The sequence below is a fragment of the Balaenoptera acutorostrata genome, chromosome 6 (assembly GCF_949987535.1).
Source record: "Balaenoptera acutorostrata chromosome 6, mBalAcu1.1, whole genome shotgun sequence".
NCBI lineage: Eukaryota > Metazoa > Chordata > Mammalia > Artiodactyla > Balaenopteridae > Balaenoptera > Balaenoptera acutorostrata.
The window spans coordinates 74,347,765-74,368,641 of record NC_080069.1 but is presented as its reverse complement, the minus strand read 5'-3'; the positions used below and the strand labels follow the sequence as shown (position 1 = coordinate 74,368,641).

Genomic DNA, 20,877 nt, shown 5'->3' with positions numbered 1-20,877 from the left:
CTTGTCTGTGTACCCTGAGCCAAATTCACTCTTAAGCCACCCTGGGAGCTTTAAAAATATGTTTATCTGATACTTATAAACAGTAAAAAGAATAATACATTTCATACTTAGATTATTATTTCTGTTAAGGAAGAGAAAAAAAATCATTCCTAGGCATATTGGTTAAAAAAAGTTGGAGGTCTGGTGAATAAATACCACTTATGATGTAAAAAGAAGGACCACTATAAACTACTGAAACTAGTGTTTATCAGCCTGCCTGACATTTCTAAAATGGTCTGGAAAATAATAAAATCAGAATAATTATAAAACGTTCCAAGGTTTTGAAGAGTGATATCATGTAAATTCATAAATTGTTCAGTACACACTTATTAAATCCCCACCATTTCCCATGCAAAGTGCTAAGTTCCAAGAATACAAAGATAAAACATGATGCCTAACCTTTCCCACTGACAAATATTAGCTAAACACCTATCATGCACTTACCGCTTCCTCAAGCTGGTCATAGTTTTGCTTCTTTTTCTTGCTACTGTTTTGTTTCCTTACTTTATCAACAAATGTCATGACCAAATGATCAAGAGATGATTATGGTGGGCAAAATCCTGGATAAACAATAAGGTCCTACTGTACAGCACAGGGAACTATACTGACTATCCTCTAATAAACCATAGTGGAAAAGAATTTTTAAAAGAATATATATGTATAACTTCGCTGTATAGCAGAAATTAACACAACATTGTAAATCAACTATACTTAAGCAAAAAAAAGAAAATCCACTCCCCAATAAGTAGAATCTATTGCATTTCTTGTGCCAGTCTATGAAGCAAAGAAACACGTTTTTATGGCTAGCTATAACTTCCTCCTAAACCCCTTGCTCAGCATTACTGGGTGGCAAAGTCTTAGATATCACCTTTCTCCTACAAAATACAGGAATAGTCTACAGTCCTGTGTCTTTAGCCCTGGGATTTTAGTTCCAACTCCTGGTAATTATACTTTCTAGGCCTCTAGTGCTTGCAAGCCCAACCCTTGCCTGAAGAACCTCTACTGAGAGACACACAAGCCCATTTTTAGTGGAAGTAATACTGCACACACAATGCTGTATAGTTCAATACAATACTCAGTTTTATAATTGACTTTCTAAAACTCTTAGAGAAACAGGTCTCAAGAACTTGCTCACCCATTATGTCAACTCCCACAGACATACTGCACACCTATTTTTAATTCATCCCATAGACAACACAGAAGACTTTCTACAAGAAGACTACACACTTCATGAAGTTGTCCTTTTAAACAGGGGGTTGTTTTAACTTAAAATGATAATACCAAGGAACTGCCAGTTGACTAGACATGTAACAACATCCCAATTATTATGTTTCAAATCTTCCCAAGAGTAACCTAATTTGGGTAGGATTCCTGTGTTTTCCTATATCATCTCCTTATACACCTCTGATGAAGTTAGTAGATGCAATTGAGAATGGAATACACAAAATCAAGCCTGGTTTCCCTGCCCTAATCTTTTATACTGAAAGGAACCCGACTGAACAAAATGCTTCATCAATGGCAGCCAATTTTGACTACACAGTACTTCAAAAATGTCATCAAGAGATTAAGTTTAACATTTATTTAAAAAAAGAAAAATACTAAATAAAACAAAAGGCTAGGTTTCCTCCCTCCCCGATTTCCCTGGCATTTAGAAGAACTGCCATAGATAAGTCCACAAATGAACAGCTGAGCTACATAATGTACAGTTCTAACTGGGCAGCTTCTAAAAAAAAAAAGAAACGACTCCTTCCAACCCCAGTTAACGTACTTGATATAAAGAGAACATGTTTCTGCAACAAATACATTTCAGGCTTGATGTTTTACAGAGTAACTAATGAAGGCTCCAGCCACAGGACAAAAAATTATTTTTCCAGGATATTAAATGTTTTGACTCACCATTTAACAGAAGTACAAGTCAAATGAAAATGCAAATTAAATGTATACATACTTATGACTTTACCAATGTATGACAAGGCCACCTTTGGCTTCTGGCTTTATTAACCAGGAAGAGAAGCCTGGAAAACCACCATACGTTTGTATTTCTATTCAAATAGTTCTCTCTGCCCAAGTGCTGGTTGGAGCAAAGTATTAATTCTGAGTCCAGTGACATATATAAGCCAAGAGAATCACAGTGAGTGGATGAAAATGGACACTGTCTCCTTAATTATCTGCTTGGACAAGAAGATATAAAGATATAAATACTAAACAATGTTAAAATGTGACAACTCATGAATTACTAGTAAACAGAAATTTTCTGGTAACCTCTATGATTTCTAGAAGTCAAAAATGCACTTTCACCATAGAACCCCTAGCAAAACCTTGAGTAAGAACCTTCTTAAGAATTCCACGTTAGCCCTGGTCCTCCTGCTAAACATCGGTTTGACCATGAGCAGGTCAATTCACCTCTCCAAGCCTCAGCTGTCTTACCCGTAAAAGGTGCGAGTTTCTGAACTAGTTAATATTTGAATTCTTTATCAGAAAGAAATCTACCTCAATCCCCAATGGCTGAATCTGTTAATAATATTTAAGACCCATTCTAATTATTTGTCATCATACTTCTAAAGGTAAAAACACTACTTTTGTGCATATAGGACGAAGGGGTGGAAAGAGAAGAGGATTCTTAAAGGGAACAGAAACTAGGTTGGTTTTGTTAATTAGGTTCCCCCTCTGAAACCACGAGCCAGTATTAGCACCTGCTGAAATTTACCCAAATATAAGAGTGGTTGGTTTCTTCATCTCAAGACATACTCTTTCAGAAAATGGCACAAGTCAATTTCTAGGAATGTATATTTCAGCCAGTTACACATTACTAACAACTAAAGGGGCAGGAGGAGGCAAGCAAAAGAGCATGACATAGATGATGTGAGTCTACTGTCTACACGGAGAAATAAAAACTCTTCTTTATATGATGTATTCAGGAAGGAGAGACACAATGGGCACCTGCACCTGCCAGCTTCAGGAAGCATACCTCTCGCAGGTAAATTACCTTATGGGTCAGCAGATGCTGGGAATTTACATGATAAGATGCTTTCTATGTTTTACAGCATGTGTTTTCCTTATGAGTGATTTCATTCCCTCCTTCACTCAGCAACTCTTCATTAAATACTTACTATATGCAAACCCCAAAGCCAAAAACATAAATAAATAAACAAAGGTATGAGTTGACTGTCTGGAATATTCAGGTGAATCTTGACATTTATTTTAGAGTAGTTCAGCCCCTGAGAATATTTCCAAATCAAAAACTAATACTAAACAATACAGATGCTAAGCTAAAGTGCACTTGGAATTTTCTTTCCCTTCATTAAGTGGTATGCGATGAAGAGGAACGGGGAGTAAATTAGAATACAGGTGGAACAGGTTATTAGCTAAATCCCTTAGTTAATACAGGGTGAAAATTTCTCTTTCCCCTAGAGAAAAATGTTAACACTGGATTACAAATATATTGATAAGCATTATAGAATGCTAAAACTAGAAAGAGAAAAGTAATACAAATCTCTTGTTTTGTATGTGGGAGACTTGAGGCTCAAAGGTGGTAGCATTTGGTCCAGGTTATACAGCCAAATATAGTGCCAGAACTAGAACCCAGGTCACCAGCAGGCATGCTTAACAGTCTCTGGTGTACTGCATGTATTGTATCCCATGATGTGTCCTCATTGCTATCACAAGTGGAACAATGGCATAATCCATAAAGCAAAGGACTAGACAACAGGAGCTCTGAGTTCTAGTCCTGTAAGCTACTAGATTAGACATGATACTATAGAAAACTCTAATCACTTGTCTAAACCTCAGTTTCCTCATCTGTTGAAATGTGAAAAGTAATTCACAGTAAGACAGTACAGACCACAATAAATGCAGAAGTCTGGCCATTGTAAAAACCTTATACAAGTACAGAACTAACACTGGGTGATGATAGTGGTGGTGGTGGTGATTTCACCACCTGAAATGGTGGTGAAACCCGGCTTCAACTCTAATTCCAGCCACTTGTTATCTTGATAAGTCATTGAACTTGTGAGCCTCACATTCCTCCTGTGAATATGTGGTTAATAATCTTTGCCCTGCCTCCCTCAGAAACGGACAGAATTAAATGCTTTTCAGAGAGTACTAAAAAGCAATTACAAATAGCAAGGCATTGATGCAAATGTAAGGTATTATTACCAAATCCCTCTAGTCTTAATTTGGACAAAAATGTAACATGGTTTTATTATTCATTTTTTAACAGTTTTCCTCCTCAACTAAGACATCATTATGCATTCAGTCTCAGACTTACCAGCTTTCTCATCAGTCTTCCTAAGTCTCCAAGAACGCACCATTTCCCTCAGCTCAGAGATCATGTTTGCTGCTTACTCAACTTCCCACCGGCATGGACTTGACTACGAAAGGTTTTTTTCTAGGGCCTCCTTTCGACTGGAAACGCTCTGACAGAAGCTTCCATGAACACTATTCTACTTCATCATGTTAGAGGGGTAAGGAATCCAACCCTTTGGCTTTTCTCTACTCCTAACAACTGCAGAACACTTCAGCCTTTACATAGAATGAGACAGAAGTCTGTCTGAGTGGATGCTTTTCATGGGAGGGGCAACAAGGGCTACCCAAACCCACGCTCAGTAGTATTGATGGGGAGACTACTGCTTCTTTGCAGGAGACTAACACATTCTTAGGCCCAACCGGTCCCTCAAGAGTCATTCACCTTAGAGCTAGGGCCTCTGGCAGGCTGAGAATGTCATAGAAAAATAGTAAGGGCGGGGGCCGGTATTTTGGGTCTGCAATACGCTGCCTTTAACAAGGTATCAGAGTAACTAGCATTTCCTTGCTGAGAACCCTGATTTCAGTTGATCAGAAGAAAGAATTCATCAGCCTATCCAAACAACTTCTCTGGAACAGGTTTCTATCCAACCACGCTGGGCACCAGAGACAAGTGAGCCGGGGGTGGGGGGTTGGTAAGACTGACAACAGGCTCATTTGCATAGATGAGCGATAAGCAGACATTTGTTGTCTGTTGTTTTGGTGACTCCCGGCACCGGTGTGGCAAATCAAACCCCGGCATTCTCCCTCTCCGGTGCCCCACACTCCCACCCCCCTCCCCAGCTGCTGAAGCGTCACGCTGACGGGGCTAGGGGAGAGAAGCAGGGGGAAATGCAGAAGTCGGTTGCTGCATTTAGGCTGGAACCATACCGCACCTGTTCAACCCGGCTCCGGCGCCAAAAATGACCAAACACTGACTCGTAAGCCCCTCTTGAGATCCCAGGGGCGCCTAACAAGTTCTCCGCTGTTTAATACCGGGGAAGGGTGGTGGGATATCTCTCTTTCTGCAGCCAAACTCCGCTGGCTACCCATTAAAGGGGAGGGGGCTCCAGCTTAAGTGAACCCAGAGTGATCCCCGAGTGTCACTGCGGCTCCGGGGATCCGGGTGGTGAGCGGGTGGGTGCCCGCGGGGAGCGCGCAGCCGTGGCCCGGGGGAATGAAGGTCCCGCTTCGGTGGCCACGCGCACCCCCTACACCCTACCTCCAGCACAAGGCGGACAAAGTGAGAGCGTCGAGAGACCTCCAGGATTCATCCGAGACTCAGAGCCCCCAAGCTCGAGCCCAGAAAGAGGGTCGCGGGAGGAGGGGCCAGGGACGCGCAGGAAACTTACCTCACCCGGACAGCATTCGGGCGCCTCCGGTGTCGAGACCAGTTGCGCCACAGTCTGCAAGTTATCGGGACGTTGTCGCTTCCCCCGGGCGAAAGGAGAGCAGTGCAGGCGAGCGGCGGGAGGGGCGGAGGGGCGGCGGGGCGGGGCCCAGGCCGGGGCGCAGCTCGAGGAGCGGGCAGGTGCCGGGGCCCGAGCCGCGGGGCCAAACTCGCCCCCGACGCGCCTCGGCGGGGGCGCGCGGCTGCGAGTGTGCAATGCGCGCGCGCCGCGGCGGGTGTGTGTCCCCGCTTTCCCCTTCCTTCCCCGCCGGTCCTCCGGCCAGACTGAGCCGCGAGCGGCCGCCAAAGCCCCAGCCGCTCCGCGCGGCTCCACAGCCGGGCGCACTCTGGCCGCGGCGCGTTCGGGGTCGGGGGCTGGGGGCCGGGGGCCGGGGGCCGAGGAGCAGGGCGCCCCCGGGCTCGGGCGCGGGTCCCGGTGCAGAGAGCGAGGCGCGGAGACAGAGCGGGCTGCGCGGCGGCGGCCGCGGCTCCGGGAGGCTGCAGGCCCCGCCCGCCGGCCGCCCAGGCTCTTCCCCTTTTCTCTCCACCCCCTCGCTCCATCCCCGCACGCCCTGCAGGGAAGGCAGACGGGTTTGCAGCAGAGGCGGCGGGAGCCTCCGCTGCAGTTGGACTGGGCGTCCGAGTCGATGCTCGGGGACAAGGCGCTCCGTCCCTCCGCCGCGTGCCTAAGACGGAGAGCGGGGCTGGGGCGGGCCCCTCGATCTGGCCGGTTCCTTTAGGGCTCCAGGGCTAGCCAAGGGCTTCCCGGCGGTGCTCAAAGTCTTGTAGCCCCAGAAAACAGGGTTGTTAGGATAGGGCTCCCCGCTTCCTCAGCAACACCTGGTCGCCTGCCCTCTGGAACTCTGCTTGTGCCGAACCCGCACTTAAGCACCTTCACCAGGAAGGGACAAGCTAGTCTGAGGACAGCAGGTGTTCCCAGGAAGTAAGACCTACCAAACAGGTAGAAGTGGGTAGGCGAGGGGTCTTGGGAGAGAGAAGGCTGGAGGGACGTTAAGCACGGATAGGCGGTGATGGGGGTTCGGGCTAAATCTTACTGACAGCACTGAGTGGGCGTGGGGCCCTGGTAATCTCACCTGACGTCAGCCTAGCTGCGGAAAGGGCATGGGCCAGGTCTAAAGGACTCTCTTGCGGGGGGATGGGGGGGGTGGGCGGGTGGGGGGGGAGGGGAGTGCTATCATGGAAGCTATAGCTAAATGTCCTTAATTGGAACCGAAAAGGGAGCGGATCTCTCCCAGCTGAATCAAAGCAAGTGGTATTTCTCACCCTCACCCCTTCCTTCCACCTTACCCTTATTTAAAAAACAAACGAACACACTCATGGGAAATGTGGGATACATTCTGACCGAGCAAAGCCAACATTTCATGGTCCTTATCCTCAGATACCACCGGCTTGGCAAGCCAAAATGAATTTGTTTGAAAGGATACTCCGTTCGTTCTCAGCAAATGAAAAACCTCTTTTTCAGTTTTGAAATCCTTTTTTACCTCCCACCTCCCACCACATCAGCTCAGAATGGAGTGCAATAATTCCTTGGTAACACACATCTGTTAGACTGTTTTTCTAGCATACTTCTTCCACATGTGTCTAGCCATCACGGGGAGTTTTAGGGCATCACTTTTTTTGTTTGTTTGTTTTTGGGGTTGTTTTGGCATCGCTTGTTTAGGACCCTGTGACTCGTGTCTGGTTTTATCTTAGCATCCTAGGCTCTTCAAAGCTCAGAGCAAGAACACAAGTCTAGTCCAGCATGTTCACTTTACAGAAGTAAAAACTGAGACCCAAAGACAGTAAGTGACCAAAGGGCGAGAACATAGGTTCCATGACTCCCAGAAACACTGGACTAACAAAGTTCAATTTGGGGTCAAAGAGAGACAGGTGGAGGAAAGAGAAACAGATCAAAGAACCCTTCATCTGCCTGGTGTGAACCACTGTGCAGAGGGCAGCAGCACGCTGCTGTAAGTAGCAGACTGCCTGGGATCTGGGGATGGTAATCCCACTCTCTCCTCTGCTTCTCAGACGTTTGCTCTGAAATCCAAGGATTGGAAAACAAATCTGCTTCCCAGGGAGGTGGTGATAAGTGAAAATGCAAAGTCAGTTCTCAATATTCCCTTGGAATGCAGAGGAGGTGAAAACAGGTAAAAAACTTAAAACACAGTGGATCAGAGGTGGTCAGACATGCTACATACAAATGGATGCATACAGGTGTATACACACTCCCGCTTTTCCATTAAGAGCCAGTTTGATTCCCTTCTGTAAAGCACAGATGCCAACAGGCTTCAGTGTCCAGAAAGAAGTCACAAAGCAGACTCCCCACTGGCTATTTAGAGAGCTAACTCTATTAAACAGGATTCTAAGGAAATCTACCAAAAGCCTTAAGATCATCATTACTGTAAATTAATTAATGGAACAAGAGACCACATACCATGAGACCTGATATTTCTCCTGGATTCTATCTCGAAATCTATCAACAGGAATTTGGGAAAGTCACCTTCTATTGGAAATAAAACAGTATCACTACCATTAGCAATAGTGGCTTGGCCATAAAATCTGGAAATATTTAAAAATCAGATAATGCTTATCTAATTGTTTTACTTGATTTCGAGTATAATTTCTCCAATTGATTTCAGATCTTAGTCCAAAATCTTAATAATGCTACGTAATACTCCCCTATGAGAAACATGCATAGATTTCTTATAGTAGATTTGATAGCATTAATGGCTCCAATTAATGACCTCCCTTTATCCAGGTCCTTTCCTTCTAAGTTTGTAGTCTCCTCCCACTCTGTGCTCACCCACGTGATTTACTTTGGTCAGTGGAACAATAGCAGACTTGATGTAAACGAAGGTTTGAAAAATGTTTGTGCAACAAAGAAATACCACTACACATCTATTAAATTTTCCAAAATCCAGAACACTGACAACACCAAATGCTGTCGAGGATGTGGAGTAACAGGGACTCTCATTCATTGCTGGGGGGAATGCAAAATGGAATGGCCACTTTGAACAATAGTTTTTCAGTTTCTTATGAAACTAAACATACTCTTACCAGGTGATTTGGCAATCATCCTCCTTAGTATATACCCTAAGTAGCTGAAAATTTATGTCCATACAAAAACCTGCATGTGGATGTTTATAGCATCTTTATTTATAATTGCCAAAACTTGGAAGCAACCAAGGTGTCCTTCAGTAGGTGAATGGTTAAGTTGTGGTAAAACGGAATACTATTCAGCGCTAAAAACAAAAAGCAAACAAACAAAAAAGAGCTATCAAGCCATGAAAACACATGGAAGAAACTTAAATGCATATTACTAAGTGAAAGAAGCCAATCTGAAAAGGCTGCATATGGTATGATTCCAACTATATGATATTCTGGAAAAGGTAAAACTCTGGAGACAGTACAATGATCAGTGGCTGTTAAGAGTTGGGGGGAGAGAGGGATGAATAGGCAGAGCACAGAGTATTTTTAGGGCAGTGAAACTACTCTGTACGATACTATAATGATGAAGACATGTCATTATACATTTGTCCGAAACCTTAAAATGTACATCAAGAGGGAACCCTCATGTAAACCGTGGTCTGTGGTGATAATGATGGTGTCAGCATAGGTTCATCAGGTGTAGCAAATGTGCCCTCAGGTGGGGGATGTTCATAATGGGGAGGCTATGCATGTGCTGGGGCAGGAGGTGTATGAGAAATCTCTGTAACTTCCCCTCAATTTTGCTGTGAACCAAAAAGTGCTCTAAAAAATAAAGTCTATTTTTAAAAAATTGTGTGCATTTCTGCTTCTGTTAGAATTCTGCCATCACCAGGAGAACAAGCCCACTGCAGGATGAAAGACCCTGTGGAACAGAGCTGAGTCATTGCAGCTGAGGTCATCCTTGACCAGCCAGCCCTCAGCTGACTGCAGAGGTACAAACAAGTTCAAATGAGATCTGCCAGGCTTGGTCCAGATTAGTAGAACCACGGATCATAGATTCATGAGAAATATTACATGGTTGCTGTAAGTCACGGCTTCAATTAATTATCTATGGCTGTGTAACACACCACCCCAAAACTCGTAGCCAAAAACCACCACCATTTCCTATTTCTCATGAGTCTGTGAGTCAACTGGGCTCAGCTGGGCATTGGCTAGGGTCACTTAATTGGCTGCATTTAGGTGGCCGCTGGCAACTGGACCAAAGGGGAAGGTCTGAGAAGGCTTCACTCACACATCAGTTACCTCCATCTGCCTCCCCCCGACCTTTCTCTTTCCATGTGGTTAGCTTGGACTTCCTCACGCCATGTGGTCCTTTCAGCCTTGTCAGACTTCTTACATGGCAACTAGCATCTCAAGAGGGAGGAACTGGAAACTGCCAGTCCTCTTAAGAACTGAGCTGGGAGGTTCTAGAACATTACTTCCACTTCATTCTATTGGTCAAAGCAGTCACAAGACCAACCAAATTCCAGAGGAGAGGAAATAGACTCTAACTTTTGATTTGAGGGGCAGCCTGTATGTACAGGAATGAAAGGGCCTTATCACAGCCATTTTGGGGAGACTGCCTCACCTCCTAAGTTTTGGAGTGGTTGTTCTTTTAAGCTATGGAACTTTGGACTGGTTACAAGTCCTTTCTGGACCTTTCTGTGAAATGAGGGAGGTTGAGTTTCTCTATATTGCTAATGCCTATTTAACTTTTCTTTGGTGATGTCTCAAGGGCAAACTGAAGTCCAATAAATATCTAAAAAGGAGTTGCCAGAGGGAATTTGGGGGCACATTGGTCAACCATGGGTACTTTTAGCAGTTCATCTGTTAATTATTTTTCAAGAAAAAATCCTCAAGATGCCACATGAAAGGCATGCATTGCCTCCATGGACATCAAACAGTAAAGTAGAGGATGCATCCATCATGACTCCTCGAGGATCATCTTTCATAACATTGTCTTGTCTTCACTTCCTAGAAATTTGATTTCTAAGCAGATAAGAAAAGTTAAATGCTTAGCTGACTCCCCTATATAACTTGAGATGCTCATTTCAGAGGGTGTGTTTACCCGGGGGACCTTATGCTCTCTAATTTCAGGTTTGCTCTTAAAATTAGCAAAGACTTGAGAAGCTCACCCCCAATTCCCTTCCATCTCTTCTTTCTCCCTGTACCATCTTCCTTTCCTCTAGCTATGCTTTCTTTTCCTGCTGCATCCTTTCTTCCTTAACCCTATAGCACTGAACTAGGAGTCCTAGGCCTGCTTAGGACTGCCCCTGCAACAGTGAAGTCTGCATTCTCTCTTGGCTTCATATTTCTTGGATTCAGATTCATGTCTGTATCATGAGATGCTCTGAAAGGTCACAAGCCTGACAGTCTATGATCCTTAGATGCTTCTGCAATACATACAGTGGCAAGGCTTGGAGGGGGCTGAATATTAAGGACTCAGAACCCTTTAGAAGGGGTACACATGTGTCTCAACCCTTCTCAAGCAATTCCCAGCACCTCAGTACTTTTCCCTAAGGTTTTTTTGTTTGTTTGTTTGTTTTTAATTAGAAAACATGCAACTCTACCAGCTACAAGCCCTATCTATTTAACTCATTACTCTTTACCCAGAGGTTGGTATCATCCTAGCTCTCAAGACCAGCTGATGTTTTACATCCGTTAGCCAGAAACAGTATGAAAACTGGAGGCCCAGTGTTAGCAGGCATTCAGGTCTGACCCTAAAAATGTTTCCCCAAATACCTGGTAACTCATCTAAGAAATATGAAAAAGAGCTAAGAAAGATTTCCGTAACAAATTTATACCAAAATACAAAATTATATGCATTGAGATTACAATTATGTGGAAAAACATGCACATGAACAACTCCTGAAAGAAAACAATTAAAAATTAAAGTGCTTGTGCTAAGGTAGGGGAATTCTAAGATTAAAAAAGTTTCGATGTTACGTTGTTTTTACATTTAAAAAATGCATATGCCATTACAACTTCTAATTTCTGTTGGCCTGTGCAACCTGTTTTCTGTTGAGTTCAGTTACTCCTTTTCTCTTCAATGGTTTTTTCTTGTTACAAACAGACTCACATGCATACCTTTTCTAGGTGAATGTTCACCTTGCCCAGAAGTTACAAAAACAATGTAGGGCTTCCCTGGTGGCGCAGTGGTTGGGAATCTGCCTGCCAATGCAGGGGACACAGGTTCGAGCCCTGGTCTGGGAAGATCCCACATGCCGCGGAGCAACTAAGCCCGTGAGCCACAACTACTGAGCCTGCGCGTCTGGAGCCTGTGCTCCGCAACAAGAGAGGCCGCGATAGTGAGAGGCCTGTGCACCGCGATGAAGAGTGGCCCCCGCTTGCCGCAACTAGAGAAAGCCCTCACACAGAAACGAAGACCCAACACAGCCAAAAATAAATAAATAAATAAATTTTTTAAACAAACAAACAAAAAAAACAATGTAAACTTAAGTGTTTGATTTGAAGACTGAACAAGAAACAAGAGAATATCAGAATGAAGGGAAGAAAGAAGAAAAAATAGAGAATTGGTAGGATGGCACAGAGAACCAAGAGGCATTTAAGAAAGCATCCTAAAGGCATGTAAAATTTATACACATTTTGTATATCAAGTCTGAACTTGGGTTTTAAAGAAGCTGAAAGTCAAGGTCTTCATAAGAGAGAAAGAAACCCCTTTTTGGTTGGAGGGGCTGATTTAAAAGCTTAAAGTAGAGAAAGGAGGCAGGAATGAATCAGCAGGCATCCTCAAAACTTTGCAAAATCTACTACAATTGTTATACCCTGAGGAACAGTGTGTCGAAATAATCTATCTAAGGTCACGAAACCCAGCCATAGAACCAGGAACAAAACCTAGGGCTGCCATATTATCCCTGGATCATTTCATGGGATTCCCATATCATTTCATCCCATTTCATCCCATATCATGGGATCCCTGCTGAGGTGGTCAGCAGAATGGGCCCTGGACTCTTCATGACTAAGCATAGGTTTTTCATGCCAAAGCCTCATTTGCCCTAAAATGTGAAATGCTCAGTTTGTGTTCTACCTCATTGAAATACTAAAACAGTTTCTCATCAATAGTGAGCACATTTGACATTAAATGGGTCACAATAAAAGAGTGATAGGTCTAGAAACAATACCAAGAAATAATGGAATCTACAAGGAAGGCTGAAAAAGAAGAAAAGGTAATGAATTCAACAAAGACACTTGAGCTTCCTAAATAGAGGCAATGGCTGCCCACCCAAGATGTCCCTGGTGTAACTGACACTTTCCTGCAGCCATTTCAGGAAGGGTTCAGGTGCTTACTACAATGAGCAAGATTAGCTCCCACCCTTTGTGGAGGGGCAGCTTCCAGGGCCAAGACTTGGAGTTTCTCAGCCTTGCTGTCTGAAGGGAGATGGTGTGAATGCTACTGATGACACAATAGATACTTGGTGAAGAGAAGCGAATGTTAACTTCAGTCAACCAATGAAGCCCCCACTAAGATTTCTCAAGTCTTCTGTGACACCTCACCATGTGAATGAACCAGGAAGACAGTGTTGATTTTTGCTTTTTTAAATATTTATTTATTTATTTATTTATTTATTTATTTATTTATTGTTGGCTGTGTTGTGTCTTAGTTCCTGCCCACGGGCTTTCTCTAGTTGCGGCGAGTGGGGGCTACTCTTCATTGCTGTGCACGGTCTTCTCACTGCAGTGGCTTCTCTTGTTGTGGAGCATGTGCTCTAGGCGTGCGGGCTTCAGTAGTTGGGGCACATGGGCTCCAGTAGTTGTGGCTCATGGGCTCTAGAGCGCAGGCTCAGTAGTTGTGGCAGGCTTAGTTGCTCTGCGGCATGTGGGATCTTCCTGGACCAGGGCTCGAACTCGTGTCCCCTGCATTGGCAGGTGGATTCTCAACCACTGCGCCACCTGGGAAGCCCTGATTTTTGCTTTTTTTTTTTTTTTTTTTTTAACATCTTTATTGGAGTATAATTGCTTTACAATGGTGTGTTAGTTTCTGCTTTATAACAAAGTGAATCCGTTATACATATACATATGTTCCCATATCTCTTCCCTCTTGCATCTCCCTCCCTCCCACCCTCCCTATCCCACCTCTCTAGGTGGTCACAAACCACCGAGCTGATCTCCCTGTGCTATGCGGCTACTTCCCAGTAGCTATCTATTTTACGTTTGGTAGTGTATACATGTCCATGCCACTCTCTCACCTTGTAACAACTTACCCTTCCCCCTCCCCATATCCTCAAGTCCATTCTCTAGTAGGTCTGTGTCTTTATTCCCATCTTGCCACTAGGTTCTTCATGACCTTTTTTTTCCCCCTTAGATTACATATATATGTATTAGCATACTGTATTTGTTTTTCTCTTTCTGACTTACTTCACTCTGTATGACAGACTCTAACTCCATCCACCTCACTACAAATAACTCCATTTCGTTTCTTTTTATGGCTGAGTAATATTCCATTGTATATATGTGCCACATCTTCCTTATCCATTCATCCGATGATGGACATTTAGGTTGTTTCCATGTCCTGGCTATTGTAAATAGAGCTGCAATGAACATTGTGGTACATGACTCTTTTTGAATTATGGTTTTCTTAGGGTATATGCCCAGTAGTGGGATTGCTGGGTCGTATGGTAGTTCTATTTTTAGTTTTTTAAGGAACCTCCATACTGTTCTCCATAGTGGCTGTATCAATTTACATTCCCACCAACAGTGCAAGAGGGTTCCCTTTTCTCCACACCCTCTCCAGCATTTATTGTTTCTAGATTTTTTGATGATGGCCATTCTGACTGGTGTGAGATGATACCTCATTGTAGTTTTGATTTGCATTTCTCTAATGATTAATGATGTTGAGCATTCTTTCATGTGTTTGTTGGCAATCTGTATATCTTCTCTGCAGAAATGTCTATTTAGGTCTTCTGCCCATTTTTGGATTGGGTTGTCTGTTTTTTTGATATTGAGCTGCATGAGCTGCTTGTAAATCTTGGAGATTAATCCTTTGTCAGTTGCTTCATTTGCAACTATTTTCTCCCATTCTGAGGGCTGTCTTTTGGTCTTGTTTATGGTTTCCTTTGCTGTGCAAAAGCTTTTAAGTTTCATTAGGTCCCATTTGTTTATTTGTGTTTTTATTTCCATTTCTCTAGGAGCTGGGTCAAAAAGGATCTTGCTGTGATTTATGTCATACAGTGTTCTGCCTATGTTTTCCTCTAAGAGTTTGATAGTGTCTGGCCTTACATTTAGGTCCTTACTGATTTTTGCTTTTATTTCTCAAAAAATTTAGGAACTTTCTTGGACTTGGAACCATTTAGGCAGAACCTTACTAACAAGCTTCTCCTCTTGGTAATATTTGAAACTGAATGCTTTGCTAGCAAAATGGAGCCCTTATTTTGACCACTTTTAAAAGATATAGCCTACAAGCTATCACAGAAACCTAGAATATTTTGCTACGGTAGGAGATAGAAAAAGCAAATGTGTCAATCAGGGTATGCAAATGATGAAAGATACAACCCCCAATCCCCAATTAATGCGGACTAATATAATAAAGGTTCATTGCTTGTTCATGGCTCTGTTCAACATGGTTTGGTGGTGGGGTTGGCTTCCTGCAGCCATTCAGGGACCCTGGGTCCTTCCATCTGGTGGCACCATTATCTTCAACAAGTGGCCTCCAAAATCCCTGCTGAACTGGGAGAGTGAGCAAAGGATTTAAGATGCCAGGTGTGGAAGTGGTGAATATCACATCCACCCACATTCCAGTGGGCAGAACTTGGTCCAGGGCCCCACCTACCAGTATGAAGCCTGGAAAGATATGTCTAAGTGCTGTGCTCAGGAAGAAGAGGAGAGCATGGTGTTAGCGCTGTTTTCTTCCCAATGTGCTGAATTAAAGATGAATCATTCATCTTAAGTTTATTCTTGCACAGCTGTGATTGGAGGCCTGGGGGGAGTCTTTGGTAGTCAAATTTATTCTCCTATGCTTGTATCCCGGTGTTTCCCCTGCATTTTTAGACGAGAAGCACCCTGTTGTATGTGTGTAGTTTGGGATGGCATTGCTATCTTGGAAGTGTCTGTGGACATACACGGGAGCATAAAGAGTCAGCAGCCTATATTGTTACAGAAAATTGAACACTTGAAGCAAGCGTATTAAAAAGTGTCTTTCTGGAACTCTTGCCACAAGGAGAGGGCTATTGATTCCATCGTCATGGGAGAAAATGGAATCTGTGCAATCAGCTTTTGAAGTGGCTGCAACTGCAAACTCTGGAGCCTTTGGGAGGAAAAAAAAGATGAAAAGAAACATAAGTCATAGCTCTATCTGCAGTCAGCCTGTCCTGATGGCATGAGTGATTTCAGAAGAAAGAGTTATAATGAGGGAAAGAGAAAAAGGATGGGACAAGCAAGAGAAGTATACTTGTTCTTTTTAGCACCAATACTCTGTAAGGAAAAATACAGGAGTTGGTGGTACCGTGGGGATTTACAAATACTTCAAGCCAGAAGGCAAAGCCACACCATGAAGATATAAGTTAGAAGAAGTTGGAGAGTTGCCCAGCTTCTTCCTACTGCATGAGACTCCTTTCTGTCTTTTCCTATGTGAAGTGGGGAGAGAGCATCACACTGAAGCAAAAGACCAGGCTATGTCCTCAACAAGTTCTACTGGCTTTGTGTTTTCCACAGCTTGGGGACAGTATGTATTAGGTGTGTGACCTAATTTTCTCCCTTAATTCTAAAGCAACAAATATAAGACAGAAGCCCTCTCTCATGACCATTCTGCACACCAAAAGATTTAGTGGCATTTCCTCTAGAAACTTTCAGAAGAAATGGCTAAAGAGCTTTGTTTGATATGCAGGGGCTTATTTACTATATTATGATAAGAATAAAAGGCATAATTTGAAATTGCATGTATGCTACAACCTCAAAAAGTACAGAAAGTCTAGTAAAATATCTTGGAGGGAAATCTGCTAAAATATTAGCTATTATTGCCTTTAGGTTAATAGCGTGTCTCCTTTTAAAAAAAACTCCTTGAGCTACGTTTTCAAATCAGAGAAAGATAAAGAAATGAGGGAAATGTTAATGTTTGATGATGAATAAAAATTATGCATGTTTTACAATTTTAGAAAAAATTAGAAAAGCAAAAAAGAAATAACTTAATTTTCTTCACACAGAAACCATCACCTCTAACATTTGGTATTTGCTTACTTTGCTTTTATATATCTTATACTATTTTTTAAAGGTGAAAATAACATGTGCACAGGGCAAAGGAGCTGAACAGACATTTCTCCAAAGACAGTATACAAATTGCCAATAAGTACATGAAAAGATACTCAACATTATTAGCTATTAGGAAAATGTAAATCAAAACCACAACAAAATGCCACTTCACACCCACTAGGATGGCTAGATCGGAAAGACATCATAACAAGTGTCAGTGAAGATGTGGAGAAGTGAACTCTCATACACTGCTGGTGGGGATATAAAAAAGGTGCAGTTGCTTTGGAAAACAGTCTGACAGTTCCTCAAAAGGTTAAACATAGACTTACCATATGACTCAGCAATTTCACTGCTAGAGTAATATGCCCAAGAGAAATGAAAACTTGCATCCACAGGAAAACGTGTATACAAATGTTCATAGTAGCATTATTTACAATAGCCAAAAAGTAAAAACAATCCAAATCTCCATTAACTGATGAATGGATAAACAAAATGTGGTATATCCATATAAAGGAATATTATACAATGGAATAGTACTCAGCCATAAAAAGGAACGAAATTGGGTCATTTGTAGAGATGTGGATGAATCTAGAGACTGTCATACAGAGTGAAGTAAGTCAGAAAGAGAAAAACAAATATCGTATATTAACGCATATATGTGGAACCTAGAAAAATGGTACAGATGAACCGGTTTGCAGGGCAGAAATTGAGACACAGATGTAGAGAACAAACGTATGGACACCAAGGGGGGGAAGTGGAAGGGGTTGGTGGTGGTGGGATGAATTGGGAGATTGGGATTGACATGTATACACTAATATGTATAAAATGGATAACTAATAAGAACATGCTGTATAAAAAAATAAATAAAATAAAATTCAGATATTCTAAAAAACCCAAAAAACAAAAAACAAAATGTGGTATATCCATATAAAGGAATATTATTCAGCAATAAAAAGGAATGGAGTACTGATACGTGTTACTACATGGATGAACTTTGAAACATTATGCTAATTCAAAGAAAGCCAGATATAAAAATCTAGGGTTGTTTGATTCTATTTATATGAAATGTTGAAAATGGGCAAATCTATAAAGACAGGAAATAGATTAGTGGTTGCCTAGGGCTGGGGAGAGGGGAACTTCCTGGGGAAATGGGAGTGACTGCTAATAGGTACTGGATTTTGCGGAGGGATGATGAAAACGCTCTGAAGTTGATAGCAGTGATGAATGTACAAAGTCTGTGAATATACTGAAAAACATTGAATTGTACACTTTAAGTGGGTGAATGGAATGGTATGTAAATTAATCTCAATAAAGCAGTTTTTTAAAAAGGAAAAAAATAACATACATATGTCAAAAAATTCAAACCATATAAGAATCTAAAATTAAAAGTAAGATTTTCCTTCCTACTCACCATCCAACCTCTAGTTCTAGAGAAGACCATTTTTAAGTTTCTGGTTTTTTGTTCTTCATGTGGCTCTCATTTTAACATTAAATAATATAGTTATACTTTTGTTAATTGAGCTATCAAATTAAAAAGTATCTGACTTGCTGCTCTGAAAGAGAAGAAAATTAACACGGTTCTACTAACTCTCATATCCTCTCCTCCTTTCTGCCTCCCAATTTTTGTGTTTCTTATTTTTGTAATAGTTTCCACTTTTATAATTTTAATAATATACTCAAGCCTCTATTTCTTGATTTATCAATCTTAGACACCATCTATTAACTAGAAGGAGGTAGACCTGAGATGTTTCATAACTACATAAACTACATGGGAGAAATTCAATTAAATAAAATACTGAGTTTTATCAACAGAAGACTGCTTCCTACCCTGTTTAATTATGACATTCAGAACTTAAAATGTTTCTCAAAATTTGGCTAAGTGATAAAAAATTTATGTGAGAATTGACCATAGTGTATAAGAACGCTGTGCTGCTTGGGGGCCAAGAATAGAGAGACCAAATACTAGCCTCACCTTAAATTCATCATAGTATTTACCCAATAGGCATTATTTAATCAATTTTAAGAAGAGACCACTTATGCTGATGGGAAGCTGTCAAGCATCCAAATGAAAGTTGGATGATAACCATTGTGGCTTCCTTTGAACTCAGAGAGTCTGTGAGTCTGGAACTTTGGGTTTGTAAGAAGAATGCTCAGCTATATCCTGTTAGCACTGGACCTCAAGTCTGGATGCTGTGGTGATTATCTTGGACCAGGTGGCAAAGAGAGGATGACAGAGTCTAGTTCAAGATTGGGGCATCCTGTGGGACAGAGGAGATGGAGAAGAGTGGGAAGGGACAGTAGTTCTTACATATTCTATAGGTATTCCAATGATAATTACCTGAAACAAATGCTTAACCTCAGCAGCAATAAAGGGAAAACGCAAAGTGAGAGCTCTAAAGTACCTCTGAATCCCTGTTAAGGGACATGGAGTAGACATTGGCTGCCTACATACTGTGTATCAGGCCCTGTGCCAGCTGCTTCTCCTGAACTATCTCATGCAATCCCCAACCCAGGAAATTAGTCTTATTTACATTCTCAAATGAAGCAGTTGAGGCAGAAAGGCTAAGTCCCTAAGCTAACAGGTCTGAGATTCTCCATGGCTCCAAATACCTTAAATTACTGAAAGCAAAGGAATAATACAAAACCCAGTGTTGATGGGGTTTTGGGGGAACAGATACACCAAATGAACACTGGCATAGTCTTTCTAGAGAGCAACTAACAAGAAGCATACACTTATTAATACCTATGTCCCAGACATCCTACTTTGGGGAATATATTCTAAGAAAATTGCATAACTTAAAAAATAATGATTGTTCAAAACTATTCATTGCATTGATATTAATAGTGACAAGAAATAAACTCAACAGTCAACAACTAAAGACATTATGTTACAGACTATCACTAGAAGGAAATATTATTTGGACTATATTGATGTGCAAAAAGATGTACATGAATTAATTTAAGACAAAAAAATGGAACACAATAGACAGTTTGTGAAGAGTGAACACTACTATAAAAAATGTTGGTACAACATTGATGTGTCATATTTGCACTGTTCACAAGTCAATTCTGATTTTTTCTGTTAATTGCATTATTTTTCCCATAGAGTGAAGAGCATAACAGTACATTGATTTAAAATTCCCAAAACTAATTTTGCACTCTATGATTAAATGTCCTTCCCTCTCTGGAGCTGGGGTCCATTTGAGGGTTTGAAGAGGGGTGTGAGAGACAGGGGCAGCACCATGATGCTTCTGAAATCAAAAGTGCATCACCCCCAAAACCTCTCGTGTTTATGTTCCTGAAGACTTTCCTGTTGGAAAGAGACAGACTCTGCTGTGATATCAGTGATGCTCTCTAAGATCAGGGGGAAATCAGCAATGTCTTTGACCTGCCTCTGAATTGATCTGTTTATAAACATACCCATAAATGTTGTTCGGGAAGAATTTGCATTGAAATTCCATGCCTGCAGAAAGGACCGAGTCATCTCGTCTTAATAAATCTCCAACCTGATGGAGGTATTACCTGTGGTCTTGGCATTGGCCTTGTATACTCCCACCCTAAGCCTTGCTACAAGCCTTTCCTCCATCCTGGAATGCTCCTGCTATTCACATCCCATGGGTCTTTTTTTTCTTTTTTTTTTTTTTAGATTCTTTTCCCATACAGGCCATTACAGAGAATTGAGTAGAGTTCCCTGTGCTATACAGCAGGTTCTTATTAGTTATCTATTTTATATATAATAGTGTGTATATGTCAATCCCAATCTCCTAGTTTATCCCTTGCTCCCCTTATCCCCTGGTAACCATAAGTTTGTTTCCTACATCCATGACTCTACTTCTGTTTTATAAATAAGTTCATTTGTACCGTTTTTTAAAGATTCCACATATAAGCAATATCATATCACATCCCATGACCACCTTAACATTCACGACCCCCTTAACTTTTCCTCTTTTGAAGGAGTCTTCACAGGAAGCCATCGCCACCACTTGTGATTCCCA

At 41.9% G+C, this 20,877-nt stretch overlaps 2 protein-coding genes across 5 annotated transcripts in view; both read right to left on the bottom strand.

The window, feature by feature from the left end:
• PABIR1 (PP2A Aalpha (PPP2R1A) and B55A (PPP2R2A) interacting phosphatase regulator 1) overlaps positions 1-5,750 on the bottom strand; it is a 75,532-nt gene extending 69,782 nt beyond the window's left edge. The window contains exon 1 of the mRNA XM_007182238.3: positions 5,673-5,750. The gene's annotated coding sequence lies outside the window, so the exon portion shown is untranslated. The remainder of the gene's footprint in view (positions 1-5,672) is intronic.
• PIP5K1B (phosphatidylinositol-4-phosphate 5-kinase type 1 beta) overlaps positions 1-20,877 on the bottom strand; it is a 349,897-nt gene that overhangs the window by 320,020 nt on the left and 9,000 nt on the right. For 2 of the 4 annotated variants that reach the window (XM_007182239.2, XM_007182240.3), the window contains exon 1: positions 5,673-5,790. The exons of 1 other annotated variant lie outside the window; for it this stretch is intronic. The gene's annotated coding sequence lies outside the window, so the exon portion shown is untranslated. Of the gene's footprint in view, positions 1-5,672; positions 5,791-20,877 lie in introns of those variants that run through there. One more of the 4 variants, XM_057548626.1, reaches the window with a different exon arrangement.